Source organism: Neopsephotus bourkii, unplaced genomic scaffold (genome assembly GCF_033783945.1).
Source record: "Neopsephotus bourkii isolate Nb327-2 ecotype Australia unplaced genomic scaffold, CSIRO-AGI_Nbou_v1 NB_1763, whole genome shotgun sequence".
NCBI lineage: Eukaryota > Metazoa > Chordata > Aves > Psittaciformes > Psittacidae > Neopsephotus > Neopsephotus bourkii.
Window position 1 is genome coordinate 323,389 of NW_026902237.1, and position 16,809 is coordinate 340,197.

At 40.2% G+C, this 16,809-nt stretch overlaps 1 protein-coding gene across 1 annotated transcript in view; it reads left to right on the forward strand.

Annotated features, from left to right (window-relative positions):
* The first annotated feature begins 2,513 nt into the window (after positions 1–2,513).
* The window catches only part of PRRG1 (proline rich and Gla domain 1), a 33,047-nt gene continuing 18,751 nt past the window's right edge, over positions 2,514–16,809 (forward strand). Inside the window, exon 1 of the mRNA XM_061378061.1 lies at positions 2,514–2,604. The gene's annotated coding sequence lies outside the window, so the exon portion shown is untranslated. The remainder of the gene's footprint in view (positions 2,605–16,809) is intronic.

The window sequence follows — 16,809 nt, forward strand, 5'->3', positions numbered from 1 at the left end:
TTTTACTACTTCGGCTGCAGACAAAGGGCAGCTGAAACTTAGAATAACTTTAAAAGAATTTTCTGTTCTACCAGTAATGAAACCATCTCAAGGTAGGTTAGTGCTCAAGACAAACCAAAATGACTGGTGATTGTTGTAATTTATGCAAATTGCTCATACCTTGAGGTAATTTTGGAGAGTTTAGAAATATGTCAGAAATAATCTCTTTTGTGTCTGCAGACTGCTGGAAGCATATGGCACTTACAAATGTGACAATCTTCAAGAGATCAAATGGGTTCACAAGAACTTTGCCATACAAAAGGTAAAATATCTTAAGTGCATAAGAATCCATGTTCATTAAATATGCCTCTTACTGTGACAAATGTAATACAAAACGAAACATGTAAGTTATTTGGGACATTGTTTTTATCTTCTCTGTATGCAATCTTTGCTTGTACAGTGTGTCTCTGCCTTCTCAGCATTTCAACTATAAATACTAAGTATTACACTGCTAATGGTGCTATATAACTTTCAAAGCACCTTTTCTCCTCTCAGCTTTGACTTTTGACCTACAGTCTTGAGCTAATAAAAATCAATGTTTTAAACAAATGAATTAAAATCTAATTATGTAGACAACATTGAATTTTCTATTTAGTTGAACCATTCTTTTCTAGATGCAGATTTTGTCCTTCACAGACATGAATGAACGGGTACGATTGAGGGCTTTATTGAAATACTTTTTAATATCCAACTGAAATAAATTCCACAGAGTAGATTTGACTATCAGCTCACCAACACCAGAAGAACTGTCTTCTGTGGAGTAAAGTCCCTTTTGTTTAGAAGAGCTCAAATGAAAACACCAATGAAGGGTACTAAAGACTCAGAAATGGAGAGAACTGTGAACTATAAAAGGTATACTACATGTGATTCTAATTTCAATGATTATTAACTACCTTATCTTTTTCTCTCTCCTTAAACTTCATGTGACCCTGATTGATTCAGCTACATAAGAAGTTTATAAGGGACTTATTGGTGGCCATTTGTCATCAGGCCCTCAGCGAACTTTCAAGCAGCACAGGTATTTTGTCTTCTACTGTTTCAAGGGATTTGAATTTCTAAATAATTCTGTCCAAGTACTGTCAGATATATTAGTGTCATTTATTTTGTTTAAATCCTGATGGTCTCGGTCTCAGCTCTCAGTTGGCATATATGAAAGCACTAACTTTTAATTATAGGCCAAGATCCATTAAAGAAGCTGAGACATGTCTGAACTATTACAAACTGTGTCTCATCTTTCTGTTCCTTAAATGGCTCTGTGACTGTATGATTACCTCATTCTTCTCCCTGCTCATTGCCAGTTGTCTGTTAATATAAAATTAAAGGTAAAAAGTACTGGTATACAGCATAGTAATCCATTAAAAATTGAAGCCACAGAGCATTGAATGCTAAGGCAGCAGCAGTGTAAAAATAAATAAAAAAAATGCATATTTATAGGGAGCTTTACTTCCATTTTCATGGAATAAATGGCATTTTACGCTCCACACCATTTAGAGCTCAATCTCTCTTCTGGCAAGCTGAGCTGTTATTTTTGTGAATCATTCCTAAGTCATTTATAACCAGGCCACTGCACCACTGACAACAGCGCTTTTGAAGTCAGGTAGGGATTATTAATTTGCTGTGAGTTTTCTGAGCAGCTTTATCTTCTTTCCATATGCATCCATTAAAAATCATAGAGGCAAACCTGAAGGTACTAGTCACAAACCCTTCCTAAAAAAGAAGCTAACAAACCCTTTGGTTTCAGATAAAGGACCAATTCTGGGCAGCCCAAAAAAAAAAAAAAAAAAAACAAACAAAAAACCAATCTATCCTCAATTTGTGTGAAACACCAGGGTTTTAGGGTTCCTGAAATGCACCTACCAGGAGGGTGAGATCCAAGCACATCCAAAATCCCAGATCTCTGTGAAACAAGATTCACTGCCTCATACAGACACTCCTGGGGACACGGTAAAGGGGTAAATTGTAATTAAATCATAACTTCTCCTGTCATTTTTAGGCCTCCATCAATTGCCGGTGGTGGGGTGGTACAAGAGACCTCCCTACTACAAGGAAAGGCTGCGCGTACCCTTACGGACAAATTGACACAAACTTTAGGACTGGGAACGCCTGGGGCCGATGAGGCAACTGCCGCCGTGTCCTCATTTTCGACCGTCCCCGGGGTCTGTTGGGCCAAGGGTGACAGCCGAAGGGGGGGGGTCCTCCATGGAAGCGACGGAAGGTATCATCCTGCGCCGGGGAGGGAGCCACTGACCCCTAGCCCAGCCCATTAAAGAGTCTCCGAGGAAAAAACGACACAGCTGAGGGTCAGCGGCGTAATGCGGGGCAGCCCACGGGCTCGCAGCACCTCAAGCAGACGACTACCCTCACTCCGCGCCATGCTCCCCCCTGGCGGTCGGCAGGGGGAGTCGCCGGCGGCGCATGCGCGGAGGCTTTGGCTGCTCCTCCGGGCACGCACCGAGGAGCTCAGGGTCAGCGAATACGGTGGTGCTAGCGTGGGGCTGGGAGCTTGGGCCATCCCCGCTGCCCGCTACGCTTTGTCCCGGCGGATCCTCGCCTCGGGCGGCAGCGGTGAGTATAGGGCAACGCCATGAGGGCTCTTGCCCCGTCGCGTGGGCTGGGCCGGGCGGAGGGGCGCAGCGCTGTCGAGACGGGCAGGGGTGTCCCGGGAGAAAAGCGAGCAGCCGCGCCGGGGGAAGGGTCCAGGCTGGCAGACGGTGCCCCCTCGCCTACCGGTGTACGGCCGGGGTCCGTGCTGTGTCTCGGGGAAGCGGAGGGGCTTCCTGGAATGGGGCCGTGTGTGAGGGACCCTGCGGGTGAGCAGGGCGGGGGTCCCGGGTGGGTGCCGGCGAGGAGGCCTCCATGGGGAGAAGAGGGGGACGTACCCGGCTGCCCTCCTTCCCTTGCTGGTCTCCGGCGGCGGCTGGCGCTGGCGGAGCCGCCCGGAAAACTTCCCTCAAGGGGTTTGTGCCATTTCCAGTCAAGCCAGGGAGGAAAATATTTTTAACAAAGGAAAAATGCTGCGGACTTTCTTTTCCGAAAGAGTTCAGTGGCTGTCTCCAAAATAGGCAGTTAATAAATTTTCCTCTTTTAAGTTTTAAACGGCACCACCACCAAAGCGAAACAACAAAATTAAACCACAACCATCTAAAGCTTTCACTTTCCTGTTAAAAGTTTTTTCACTTTTGTAGGGGCCACTCAAAGCCTCCACCTGTGTTAGATCTGCGGTAGTCAGGACAGGCTGTGAAGCTGAAGCTGTAAGATGCTGGGGGTGGGTAGGTGTATGGAAGGAAACAGCCTAATCTCTCCAGAGGTTCAATGGACCTCTTATAGGCCTGGCACTGGCAAGAGAACAGTTCGTGTCCACAGAAAGCAAGAGGGGTGTAGGGAGACTATGTTATCACAGTTGAAACTGGGATTGAATGTTGTGTTGGTTGAACGGTAGAAGAGCAAGCAGTGGCTGGGAACAAAACAAAGAGGAATGGAACCAGTGAGTAAAGGGAAAACTAAGCAAATGAAGACACTCAAAATAATCCCAAGTTTTCATGACCCTGTTGTCATCATAGACAAGTCTGGGGGGAGAAGGGGGACAGTTATGCAGATGTTGGTGTTCTAGGTTAAAATCAACACCTTAAATTTATTATTACTATAGGCTGGCACTGTCACTGGAAAAAAAATTCTAGTCATGTTTTTTTCTGCAGCTGTGGTGTTCTTTGCCACCTTCTGCACCATCTTCTCCCCATGCTGGTGCCATTGTTTATACAGCAGTGGGGTGAAGTGGCATGGAGTATTACCCACAAATTCACACTAAAACATTTTTTTCTAATTAACCTAGTTAATACAACTGGTTCTCTGCTCTGCCATAGGGGTGCTTATGTTAGCTCAAGGAACGACGTGATGAGGAGGCAAAAAGTTTATTATTTTTTGTATACGGACAAATAGGTATGTATGTAGGAGCACTGGGCGGGTTACATACACATGAGCATCTATACACATAGGGACACAAACAGCTGTGTAAAGGGATTGTGCAACTGCAGTGTCACGCATTCTGGGCCTTGTGTTGAACAGAGGCAGTGCCATTGATAAAGTGGTTGTGGGGGAGGTTTACAAGTGTGAAAGGTGACTTACATTGTAGTAAGGGTGAGTTTGCAAGACTACTTCTGGCTGGGCCAGGGGAGTTGAGATTAGAAGCCAGAGAGGAGGGAATAGGGAATTTTTGTGGGAGAAAACTGCATGGAAGGAAAAGAATTAGACTTTTTACACATCTGTTCAGCCATCTTACTTCAACCTCTTTCAGACAAGAAAAATTTATTTTCCAGGACAGTTTAGGAAAGAACTTGGGATTCCTCAGTATCTCCATTTTCTTGGAATTAATCCCCAGGAATTAAACCACAAAATCCCTGGGCAAAACATGGATTATCCCATTCTCGTGCAAGTTCATCCATAATTTGTGTCCACCTAATGCAGCAAGATAATGTATCAGCTCAAATGGTAAAGCATTGCCTTTGTGTTACATGTTACAACCAGTTAAGTGTCAAGCTTGTAAGAGTTTTCCTTTGTTAGAAGTGGATAGTTACACACAGTTGGAGTAACTGTACTAATGTTGCCATTTCCAGAAGCACTAACAAATGAAGGAGAACTGAAGTTTTTAGTTAGCTTTATTTCAGCCTCTTCATACATCTAGATTGAATGACAGTTTTCTGTTAAGTAATAAAATAGTTTCTTACATAAAAAAATCCTGTTAGACTCAAGTTATTAAAAAGAGTAAGTATTTTGGCCTTGTGCTCATTACTTAGGTCATGTGATATCATGACTTTTTTCTAAACATGGCTCAAACCTGTGTTCATATTCTGCTTGGCTGTGGAATCACCTTAATATCTCAGTAATTGAAAAATCCTCCCCTTAATTGAGAAAACTTTCCTAAGACAAAGAAATAATCATCCTCCCACTCCACGTGAAGAATGAAAGATAAAACTATGGAGACCAAATCTGATCCAGGGTAGGACCTGATTTTTTTTTTTATTATTTTTTTAGGGTATTGAGTTTGGTGCCCTGGTTTATTTTAAGTGTGCAGGTGCACATCAATTGAATAACTGGTCTAAAGCTATTCTACTTTTGCAAATCAATCACTTGGATTTTAGGAGAGGCACCCCTAAAATAAAATGAATGTAGCTGAAGTGTACATTGAAACAGGTTTTTTAAGTAGTTTATCTAGAGTCATGAATGAATTCTGTGGCAAAAGTAGGGATAAAATGTACTTTGTGACAGTGCAAACTTATGGTAAACACAGCATTGTGAACATTTTTGTTTGCTCTGTCATTTTAAACAGTTCCCTTTTCCTGTGATCCTCTTTTCTGTCATTTTGTCCTGCGTACCTCTGTGGCCTCCCTCACTAGTGGTAGCATAACCATTCCTGTATCAATCTGGTGAGGTGTATCATACAATTAGGTTGAGAAAGAAAATGTGACTTAACTTTTGACTTATTACCTGGCTCTTACAAACAGCTGGATGGGTGGAGGAACAAGGGATGTGGTTGGTACCACTTACCCTAATATGAGTGCTGGAAAAAGCCTAAGCCATTTTTCTCCTCAACTTCCCTGTCCCATTGATCTCATAAATCTTATATACTTTGTTCTTATTTAGTCAACAAATTACAGCAGGTTCCTGTGGCAAGAATTTTATTTTGTTGCACCATTCTGTTAAAAACTTTTGCTTTCAATTTCTCAGTTAAGTTATGAACATCTCTGCAGCTCTGTATCCTCCTCTTTCATGGATTCAAATCAGCTGTTTCCACTATGCTGGCATTGTCTGGCTTGTGTTTCTTTAATGTGGTGGTTTTTTTGCTTTAGCCTCCAGAGACAATTTACTTTCTTCCCTCCATCCCTTGCTTCCTCTCCCACATTATAAACAAAAGCACTTGCAATGTGCAGTTGAGAACAATACAGAACTGGCAAGGGAATGGATTAAATGACCTAATGTCTGATATCTGTTCTCCTGCCAGCTATTTTTGTTTGAGTTCACATGTCTGTAACTGACCTTTTTAAAAATCTAATCTGACAATACCCAGCCCTTTCCTTATTTACTTTTGCTTTGTTTACTGATTCTTGTTAAGTAAAATTTGATATACTTTTGTGAGGTCTGAAGTATGCTTAGCCCATTTTCTTGTTGCCAACAGTTTTGATGGTGATTATCAAGTCATCTGTGTTTTAGCCAAGGTTTATGAATGCCATCATTAAAACAACTATGTTGTAAAAGCAAGGCCTGTCCATACTGGAAGTTAAGGAAATTACATAACAACTACCTAAAATCACACCATGTATTTTAGCCTGTTAAGGAAATATATTTGTTGAAAGCTATTTTATGCATATTTCGGGTTATCACTTATTTTTAGTGGTAATCATCATGTAAAATATCTTTAACTTTGGATAAAAGTTACTCATCTGTTCCAAAAAGACACTTGTAAAATTGGACAAGAAATATGTTTGCACAGCCCAACATATTGGAGGTAACATCCAAGGCTAAGAATCCTGGAAAATATAATAGTACAAGAAGCATTGCCTATTTTCAAACTAAGAAGGCTGCTTTGTGCAAAGTTTTTTGGGGAGAGGGTTTGTAAGCATGGGTGACAGACTATTCTGCAATTACATCTTGAAAGTTTGAGATCACTCGCGTTTTATACATTACATTGTGCTGTGTTACCTGTTCAGTGGAGTGTTTCTTTTAGAGCATTTGACTCAACCTGCTCATGTGCTTCTGAAATGACTTTTGAATGTTGGTTTCTTGTGTTTTAAGATCACCCATTCTCAGTTTTCTAATGCAGTAGTTAATCTGCACCTGTATGATTACTCCAATGGCGATTGGATTAAGTGATACTAAAATCAAAAGAGAAACCATGTGAAAAGTAGGATTGAATAGTTTATTGTAGATAAGACTTCTTGGTCCTGTGAAGTACTCATTTTGTTGCCTGAAACTGCAGAACTTCTGTGTTTGCCAGAGCTCTAGGTTAGGTGAGATTTTTTTTTTTTTTTTTTTTTTTTTACACCAAGCCATGATACCTTATTAATGTGCTCTGTTTTCCTGTAGTATAAGAATGAATGCCATGGACCAGTTTCAAGATTAACTTTACAACAATTACTTATTAAATGCCTACCACGAAATTAAATGTTTAATGTCTCTAAACTGTAATATTTATTATAATCATCTGTATTTCTAAATGTTTACTACTTGGCATTGAAGAATGATACCTTTTTGGCTCAAAAAGTGTGTCTTAGCTCATTCATGTGGGGCAGTTGTTGGGAATGCTACTAGGAAATTCAGAAATAGACACTTCATCAGATGTGAACTTTTGCACCTGCCTGTACCTCCAGGTTAATCAGCGTGCTGTTTGCTGACCTTATGTGTATTCTTCAGCTTTTATTTGCAGAGTATTACTTTTCATACTATTTGCTAGATAAAGCTGTGAGGAGAATCAACTTTCTGTTTATTTTTCTGTCCCTAGTCTCCATTCTTGTGCTCATAGGGAAGGGTTGAACAGGGTCTCAGCAGCAGAATTCTTAGCTAATTCTTTTTCCTGTCTTCCCATAGATTTCCCCTGTGGCAGCTGAAATTAGCAGAGTCTGACATTTTATTTCAGTGCTGCTGAGCATTTCTGAGTATCAGAAATGAAATGGGCTCACTGTGCTATTTTCTGTTTGCTACTGTTGCTTATCAGAGCTGTGGGCAGCAGCAAGATAAAGGCATGGCATATTGACTGTGTGGCTTTGTAAGCAGCTTAACTGATCTAAGCTTGTCTTGCTGCCTGAAAACAAGAGTTCTTGCTTTCCCCCTCTATCCTTTGCTAAGTTTTGCATTTTTACTGCTTCTCTTCTGCTGGAAGTGCACCAGCACTCTTAATGCTGTGCAGTCTACTGAACTGAGGAGCTTATTTGTTTTAAAATGAAACCAGTCAAACTAAAATAATATGCACACACTGGGCTACCTCTGGCTGGCCTTGGGCGCTACTAACTGGACCTTGGATCAACTCGAGGGAGTGGGATTGTATGGTTCTGTGTGGAGTCTGCCTACTCAGCTTTATCTGGGATTGATTTAAGTCCTGACTCCTAAACTGTCAGTGAAGCAGTACTGTATCAGCATCTTTCTCTGCCAAAATGTTTGAAGAATTGCAACAAACTGCTCAAGGGGCAAGGTACCAGAAGTCCCTCGAGGGCCAAGAACCTGGTGAACAGATCTTGGGCTCAGACTCTGAAAGTGAAAAGAAAGGTGAACAAAATCATTTTTTATGCAAAGGCCCCTTAGGAAGAACTATAAAGAAGTGTTCAACTACAAGCTGATCAGATCTGTAGTTGTCTGTGAGAAACAGAAGTATCAGAGCATTTTCATGATGGCTGTTCTTTAGAAACTCTGGGCAAAGGTTTGATCAAAGTTTTCATCTTTGTATAAGAAAGAAATTTTTTACGGTGAGAACAAGAATTCACTGGAACAGCCTCCTCAAGGACATGGTGAAGTCCCCATCACTGGAGGCTTTCAAGATGCTATTGGACAGGGTGCTGGGTAACCTCATCTGGGCTCCCTTTCCCAGGAAAGATTGGATGAGAAAATTTGTTGAGGTTCCTTCCAGCCTGGGCTGCTCTATGGTTCGGTGATATTTTTTTGTGTGTGTGGTTGAAGTTACCTACATGAGAAATACAAAAGGTAGAGATGCACCTGCTGGTATGTAGCATGTCTGCCCTCACTGAGGCCTCTGATCTCCAGTACAGCACTGGGTAGCAGTGTTAGGAAGGGAGGACAGATTCCTTGACTCTCCTTCAAGGTTGGAGCCAGAACGTTGTTTTTGATTATACTTCAAAGATGTAAATCAGCTGAAGTACTTTAGTGTGTACATTTGTTCATATCCTACTTAGAAAAAAAAAGTAAGTGTAATGCAGTACAAACCATAGTCATTTGTATATCTTATTTGGAAATTCGTGTAAAGCTGGTGCGAGAGAAAATGGTCACGGATGTTGTGAGAGGGGGGAAATGGTTTACTGCCCCTGTTCTGTGGATTCTGGTTGTCTCTGCCTTTCTGTGCACGCTGTGATTTTCCAGTATGACAGAAAACTTCATAAAAAAGTATGTAGAGGAGTTGTGCCTCATTGTCTTTCCCTAGTTACCATAGAATTCAGTAAGATGAAATATGTAACTATGACTCTTCTGTCGCTTCAGTGCAATTTGATTTTTTTGTTTTTTTGGATGGCTGGAAAATCCCATTAAAGCATGCTCTGAAATGCTGTCATGTGTGCCTTGCTTCAGGGGAAGACAGATGAGGTGGAAACTTGCATTGAAACATGCTGACGGTGCATAAATATTTGGAAGAGAAGGCTTTGTTTGCACATTCCTCTTGCTTAGTTTAGCACTTCACAAAGAAATTACTTTTTATATTCTGGCTAATTTTTCTGAATTAAATGAGGTGTAAGACATTGGCCTACCAAGCAAATACTAAATGTCATTTCTCTACAGAGCAAGTATTTGCCCCACCTTTGCCTCATCACAGAAAGGCAAAATAACCTTTGTGAAGTAGGTTAATATAATTGAAAAATACAATTATTGTATGCAAAATGAAGATGACAGTGTGAAATTATCCAGGTTTCTTTTGACTACAAAGATCTAGAATCTTTCTGATTTTTTTTTTTTAATAGCTCTTTGAAAAAATACTGGTAGTTTAGAACAAAACTGTTTTTTAAAAATTCAAGAAAAACTCCAATGACTTGAGGATAATCTTTTTCAAATTTATAGAGTTGTCATGTCTTTTTTTTTTTTTTTTCCTGTGAAAAGAGGAGACTTGAATATCAGATCCAGACTGATAAAGTTGGAGGCTAAATTTTGTACAGCTGGTTTGTGGTACAGGAATATCCATAAAGGTATTACATGTGAAATTTGGCCCATAGTTTTGCTTTTTAAGATGTATTGGGAAAAAAAGAATCTATAATGGTTTCAAAGTAGGAAAAATGCTACGTAATTACCCCTGATCTTGTAACATTTTCAGATTGTACAAACTGCAATGAAATTATGTTCTTGTAAATGGACTGGGCCCAGGTACTGTTGCTTGGCCCTTACTCTCATGCCTGAAGATGTGTAATCTGAAGGTAGTGCTCTGTTGTTTTTATAATCCCTTACTTGACCCATAATGCTTTAAAAGGCAAACAGCACTGTTATAATCTGTGTTCTGAATATTTTGATGTGTTGATGTGGGAACAGATGGGAGACCTAGAGCCAAATGAAGAAGGAAGGTTGTAGATTGTGAGTAGTATATATTAAAAGACCGCTTGCCATCCATCAGTTTGATTTCTATTATATGCTTGTATTTACTCCCTAATATTTTAAACCACTTTATCCAGTTCCTCTTATTCGTTCCATACTGGGCACTGGACTGCTTCCCTTCTTTCATAGGTAGGTAGTTATAAAGGTATATGCAGTGTCTTTTGTGTATGTAATAATACATACGTTCTTTGGACTACTGTGTAATACTAAAATGTGAAGGTAAGCTGGTTCCTGAGCTTTAGCAAGTGGTTGAAATATTTGGGAAATTGTGTGGCTACAACCTGTGGAAGATGCTAAATTTGATGTTAATAACATGAAGACTGTTGAAAGGTAAACAGCCATTTTAGCATACTGGAGATCCTAAGTGAGAACATAAGTAAGAGCTGCAATATTAGATAAGCCAAAAAAGTCAGTCTGGCATTGTGTGTTGTGCCAGCAGCTGACTGGAGATGCTATGGGAAGGGTCTCAATGAAGAGCATGAACAGAGTAACCTTCCCTGGTAAAGTCCTGGTTACTGTTAGATTGGAAACTTCATGGGATAGAGGATACATCTGGACAATTGTGTTATAGTCATCAGCAAATTTCTCCTTAATTTATTGATTTTATTTCTGTTATTTAAACCTGTGTCTACTTTTTTTCTCAACAGCATTTTACAGCAGCAAGTTCTGTAACTTAAGCACTATGTGAAAATTCAGGTGTTTTGATTCGCTTACATCTTTCAGCCTAGGTCACTGTCCCTCCTGTCCCACATGTTGTCAGAAATAATGGTTAGCTATAATGTGTTTATATTCTCTGGGCACGAGTATATAGCTGAGCTGAATGTCTACCTTCTTTGAAAAGAGTGATTTGTTATATAGTGATTATTTAAACATAGAAGGTTATGGGTTTGTTTTGTTGGGTTTGGGTTTTTTGTTGGGTTTTTGGGGCAGGGGGGGCGGGGTTGATGTTTTTTTTTAATAGTAGTGTGTAGGTTTTAATCCTTATACAGTCCAGTTTTCAGCTGGAGTTCAGAGCTTCTGTTTTCAGTTCCAGCTTCTCAGTTTGTTGTCTGTAAAGCATAGGGAGATGCTTTGAACTGCAAAGTGAAAGCTGTTTGTAATTTACAAAACACATACAGACTTTATTTGTATGAAAATAGGACAAAGTAGGAGAGGAAAATAAAAGTGAGTGCACATTCCAGTCTTCTAATTTAAGGAGGCTGTGAGTGAAAACATGCTATAAAGAAAAATGCAGAAGTTCTGATACAGCTTGTATGTTTTTTTCCTTGAAAAGAGCTAGCAGGTCCATTGATTGCTTTAACTTACCATAAAAAACCAAAAACCTGAAACAAACAAGCAAAAAAGACAAAACACACAAAACCCCCAAACAACATGATAGCTATTGAATAAGCAGCTGTCACTTCACTAGTGTAACATGTGAATTTATCAATACATTATTTAAAACATCAGCCACCTATAAATGTGAGGTAGAAGGATCATAACATAGTTCCCCTGGCTTATTGTGTATTGACTTTGTGAGTTTACAACTTGGTAACATGGGGAGGAAGTTATTGCAAATATTGACAATAGTGATCATAAACTGAATGTTAATTTTGTAGTCTGTAATTGGAAGTTTCCACTCTTTGTGTGAGTGTGGGGAGAATGTGCTTTTTCGGTTTGTGGAGTTTTTGGGGAAGCTGAGGGGTTGCTACATTTTCTCCTAGTTCCCAGATTAGCTATATATGGGGTTTTTGTGAGTGTGGTGTTGTTTTGTTTTTTTTTCAAGCAGACACTCTGGTATTTCATATTTTTAGCTGTCAGATTGGATCCTATGGTATCCTGTGTATTAGCAGTATTTCATTTCCATAGTAAGAACACATTTGATGATGAGAGACAAGCACATAGGCTGCTTCAGAAATCTCTTTCACTATGGTGAGGTTGTTTTGTTTCTGGGAGTTTTCTTTGATTGTTTTGGTTTGGGGTTTTTTTGGCTATTTGTTGTTTGTTGTTTTGTTTTTTTTTCTTGAGGGAGAGCCTCGTGTTACCTGTATTTTTGTCAGCTTATTTGTCAAAATAATTCTGTAGCTCTGCAGAAAGTTTTGCCGTTCACTGTTGCCACATAACAACCTTTAATTCTTTGCAGAGGAATCATTTATCTGGAGCTTCCTTCCTCACACCTTCTTACTACATTGAGTGTAGTCACACAGGATGTATTGGGTGTATCTGCAGTAGCATTTTGGTTTAGATTAGGAGTACGCTTTGGAAGCAAAACTCCCAGTTGTCACCACTTTCTGTGCTTTGGTTTGTATTGCAGAGGCATTTCAAAGACTCAGACTTAATTACTTTAAACCAGAAGATGTGCTCAAAGAGCATCCCTTTTGCAGTCCCACTGCCACATGGTTTTCAGCTCATGGAATCAAATCAGACCTCTAACCCAAAGTAAAATTCTCAGTGTATGCATTGTGTCAATTGGATCCTCAGCAGCAACTGTTTTTTTCTTCAGATTCACTGCTATTGCTCTGCATTCCTGGCTGATGTGAATTTAGTCATGGATAAACATAATGCACTTAAAGGCTATTATTCATGACCACTGTACTTGCTTCAGATAAAAGAGTCCAGCTATTCAAGCCCAAGTTAGAATAGATAATATCAAAGTGGTTGACAATTTGAGTTGAATTTGGAAGCTGACACTTAAGCAGTAATTAAGTCTGTGAATACCATAGCTATAATGAATCTGTTTTCTGTCTCTGTTGCCTTTTGCCCTTTCTTACTTTATCAGTCTGAGTTCTCCTACATTCTCTAACATACTTATTCTTGTGACACAATTGCTAATGCAGATCACCACCATATTCTGACACCTCTTCTGTGCTGGATGAGCTCTTTCCCTGTTCTCATCTCTTCAATGTTATTTGACTTGCTAGTTTGCAGCCATCTGTAGAGGCTGTGGCTGGTCCTTAGCAGGGTGTATGCTTTCTGACTGCCTTCTTTCTGATGGTGAAAATGGGTAATGATTTACAACCGCCAAAGGCGCCGTGCTTCCTGAGATACTGCCGCAATTGGTAAACCCCATCTGTACTTCAGTGAGAACGTTAATGGCTTTTCTCTGTTCTTCTTGGTCATTGATCTTTGTGGAAAACTTATGGTAGCACAGAAGAAGAAATCTCCGTGTCAGATTTAGTTAAAAGCTACTGGGGGAGGGGAGGGTGGAGAGAACAGAAAGTAACACAGATTCATTAGTTTTGCGTCCAAACAAAATCAGAATAAAAACATATCCTCCTGCGAAAGCTTTATTTAACTGTTCACCGGTCCCACTTGAAAAAGGAGAGAAATTTGTTATCTTTATGTCAACACTTAGATGGATTATCAAGATAAATACTCCAAATTTTAATTCCCAAAGCATAGTGGGATTGTCTAACGTAAAACAGCAATGTCTTTTAACTGTAGCTTATAGAAGACTGAGATCTGAAATGCCACTATGTAGACAGCTCAAAAAGGCACAGTCTCTTGAGGATTTATGCAGTTCTGGTTTCAGTACAGATGCAGTTACATAAGTGTTCAGTTATGCCTCACAAGAACTGCCCCAGATGGTTCCCATGCGCTTTAAAACCATGAAACCTGCAAATGAAAGTTTTCCAAAGGGAGAGTGTTGTTACTTCTCCCACATGTCCTACTGGCCAAGTGTGTGCATCAGAAGATTGACCTTGTCTGGTTTTGAAGGAGAGGAGAAGAAAGAGATATCTTACAGCAACTGCCCGTTTGAGCCAGAGGAGCCTGGAAGTAACCAGAGAATAGCCAGCCAGAATATCACCACAGCTTTAAAACAACAAAAACCACCTAAATAGATGTGCTGTTTTGGGCTGTGAGAGAGTTTTTCTTCATGGTAGCTGGTATGGGACTGTACTTTGGGATTTATGCTGGAAACAGCGTTAATAACACAGGGATGCTTTTGTTATTGCTGACCAGTGCTTACACAGAGCCAAGGCCTTTTCTGCTCCTCGCACCACCCCACCAATGAGGAAACTGGAGTGCATGTGAAGTTGAGAGGGGACACAGCTGGGACAGCTGACCCCAACTGACCCAAGGGGTATCCCATACCGTATGGGGTGATGCTCAGCATATGAACTAGGGGAAGAAGAAGGAAGGGGGAACATTTGGAGTGATGGCATTTGTCTTCTCAAGTGATGTGTGGTGGAGCCGAGGTGGCTGAACACCTGTCTGCTGGTGAGAGGCAGTGAATGAATTCCTTGTTTTGCATTGCTTGCATGTGGGGCTTTTTCTTTACCTGTTGAACTTTTTCAGTTTCAGTCTTCCTCCCTCCTCATTCCCAAGGCGAAGTGAGTGAGTGCCTGTGTGAAGCTTAGTTGCCAGATGGGATTGAATTGTGACAGCCCTTTTTGGCACCCAACATGGGACCTTTTCGGCACACGTCACAGTTACTTTGGAAGAAGGGATAATGAGGCAGATGCCTAGACTTCAGTCTTAGCCATCCGAAGTCCTGTCCAGCTGCTGTCAGGATGAGCCATCTTCTCTGTGTTAACAGGGTGGTGTTGCAGAGTTGTACTTGGCATGCTTGTTCTATGAGTAGTAATGATACACTTTATTGGTTTTAAGGTGGAATGGCAGTCCACTGAATACAGGTTTCTCTTAGCAGTCTGGTTTGTGGGTTTGAGTCCATGTGTAATCAAAATTAATGATAATATTTTATAATGCTGTGATTGGGTAGTATCTATAAGGCAGAGGTTTTTTCAGTTCTCTAATTCGCTCTTATCCTTGTGCTGTAATAAGTCTCAGGTGGGAGAAATCTTTTCTGTCTTTGTCGGATTAAGTAGCTTCAGAAACGTTCCATCCCTCTTTATTCCCACCCAGTTTCTCTGGAAAACCTTTCTGTTGCAAGCAGACTGAACTTAATAAATGCAGGCTTCTCCCGTACCCTTATCTACGGACTTCCTATTCAAAGAAAAATCAATGGATTTCTCCAACATTTGAATGTATTTAAGATCTTTGGTGTGCTTTTACTGGGGAAAAAGTTATTTGAAACAGGTCATAATAAGAAAAAATTGTAATCTTCTGCAGCATTTTTTCCAAGGATGTAAAAGACGCACATGGTGGGACTGGGTTTTTAAGGTAGGCACATAATGTATTTTGAATAAAGGCAGTCAGGCAACTATCATCTGTTTTCCTCTGTAATTATTTAATGTTGTTATTTTTCTTCTAAACAAACCTCCCGCAGGAGTGTTTCAGTTGTTGCATTGCACCTGGTTTGGGGATATGGATTGGAATAGGTGTGTTCATTTTTAGACTGAACATCTACTTATGTTCAAGTCAGTGTCCCTTGAATGTACCTGCTTTCATGAAAAGCTCTAGAAGAACCCACATATTTATAACTTTAAAAAGTTGTATAGCTCTATGTAGCATCTGGTTGTAATTGCATCCCAGTGGCCTCATTAATTGTACAGTTTACAAAATGAATACTGATGGCTGTATTCCTTGTTAGAATTGTACTGTAGAGTGAAAAAAGTAAATTCCCTCTTCCTACCTGGGTACTGTAATGTCTATTCCCTCCCCATTTTTGAGAGGACATGATGGCCTGGCAGTGCTTTAAATCACTGTTAACGCAGCCTGTGAGAAACTAAGTGTGTGAAAATGTTTTTGCTGCTTTTTGTTACGCTTTTCTCTTCTCTTTGTAAGTTCTTCCGTTAAGGACTTGCTTTGTTCTTTATATTCTGTCTCCCTAGAATATATGACAAGTCAGTGAGTGGGAATAGTGAAGGCAGTTTGGACTTGTATGCCCTCCATCAGATCTTCTGTCCTGTAACAGTACATGCTGCACTCGTTTCCATTGAACTTGTCAAGTGTTCCCAGAAGTAGTATACCTGCCAACCAAATATGGTTATCTTGACAAATGCAACAAAACCTTGCAGAAATACTGTCATGAGCCAGCAACTTTCAGTGCTGAAATTAACTGGCTTCCCACTTTAAGGGATACATTGCACTACTAGAGTATGATTACCAGCTTTGAAAATGTGCATAAAAATATTCTATGCTTTGTGCTTATACGTAGTGTATACAAGGTTTGGGAACTGTCAGGATTAAAAATAAAATAGGTTAGTTGTGGAAAGAAGTGTAAAGCTCAGTTTGTTACTTCAATATTCTTTAAAATTTCATGCAAAATGTTTTCCCTTAGTGAGACTATAGCCCTTTGGTGGTGAGCACAACTGCTGGTAAATAGCAACGGCTTTGTTAGTATGTTTCCTTTGCTGTGTCATGTGCTTTAGAACTCACTGAATTTCCATTAGGTCATTATACTTTCTATTAGAAGTGGAAGGTTGATTGTTTTAGTTTAGTTTTGTTTCTTACCATTATCCTGTCAGCCAAGTAGGCAGACAGAAAAGGTCACTTGTTGGTCAGGTATGTCAGCTTGCCATTGAGCTCAGAATTTAACACTTGGCTATAGAGCTATCCATGCTGTCCATTGTGTTGTCACTTTAGCAAATCTAAGGT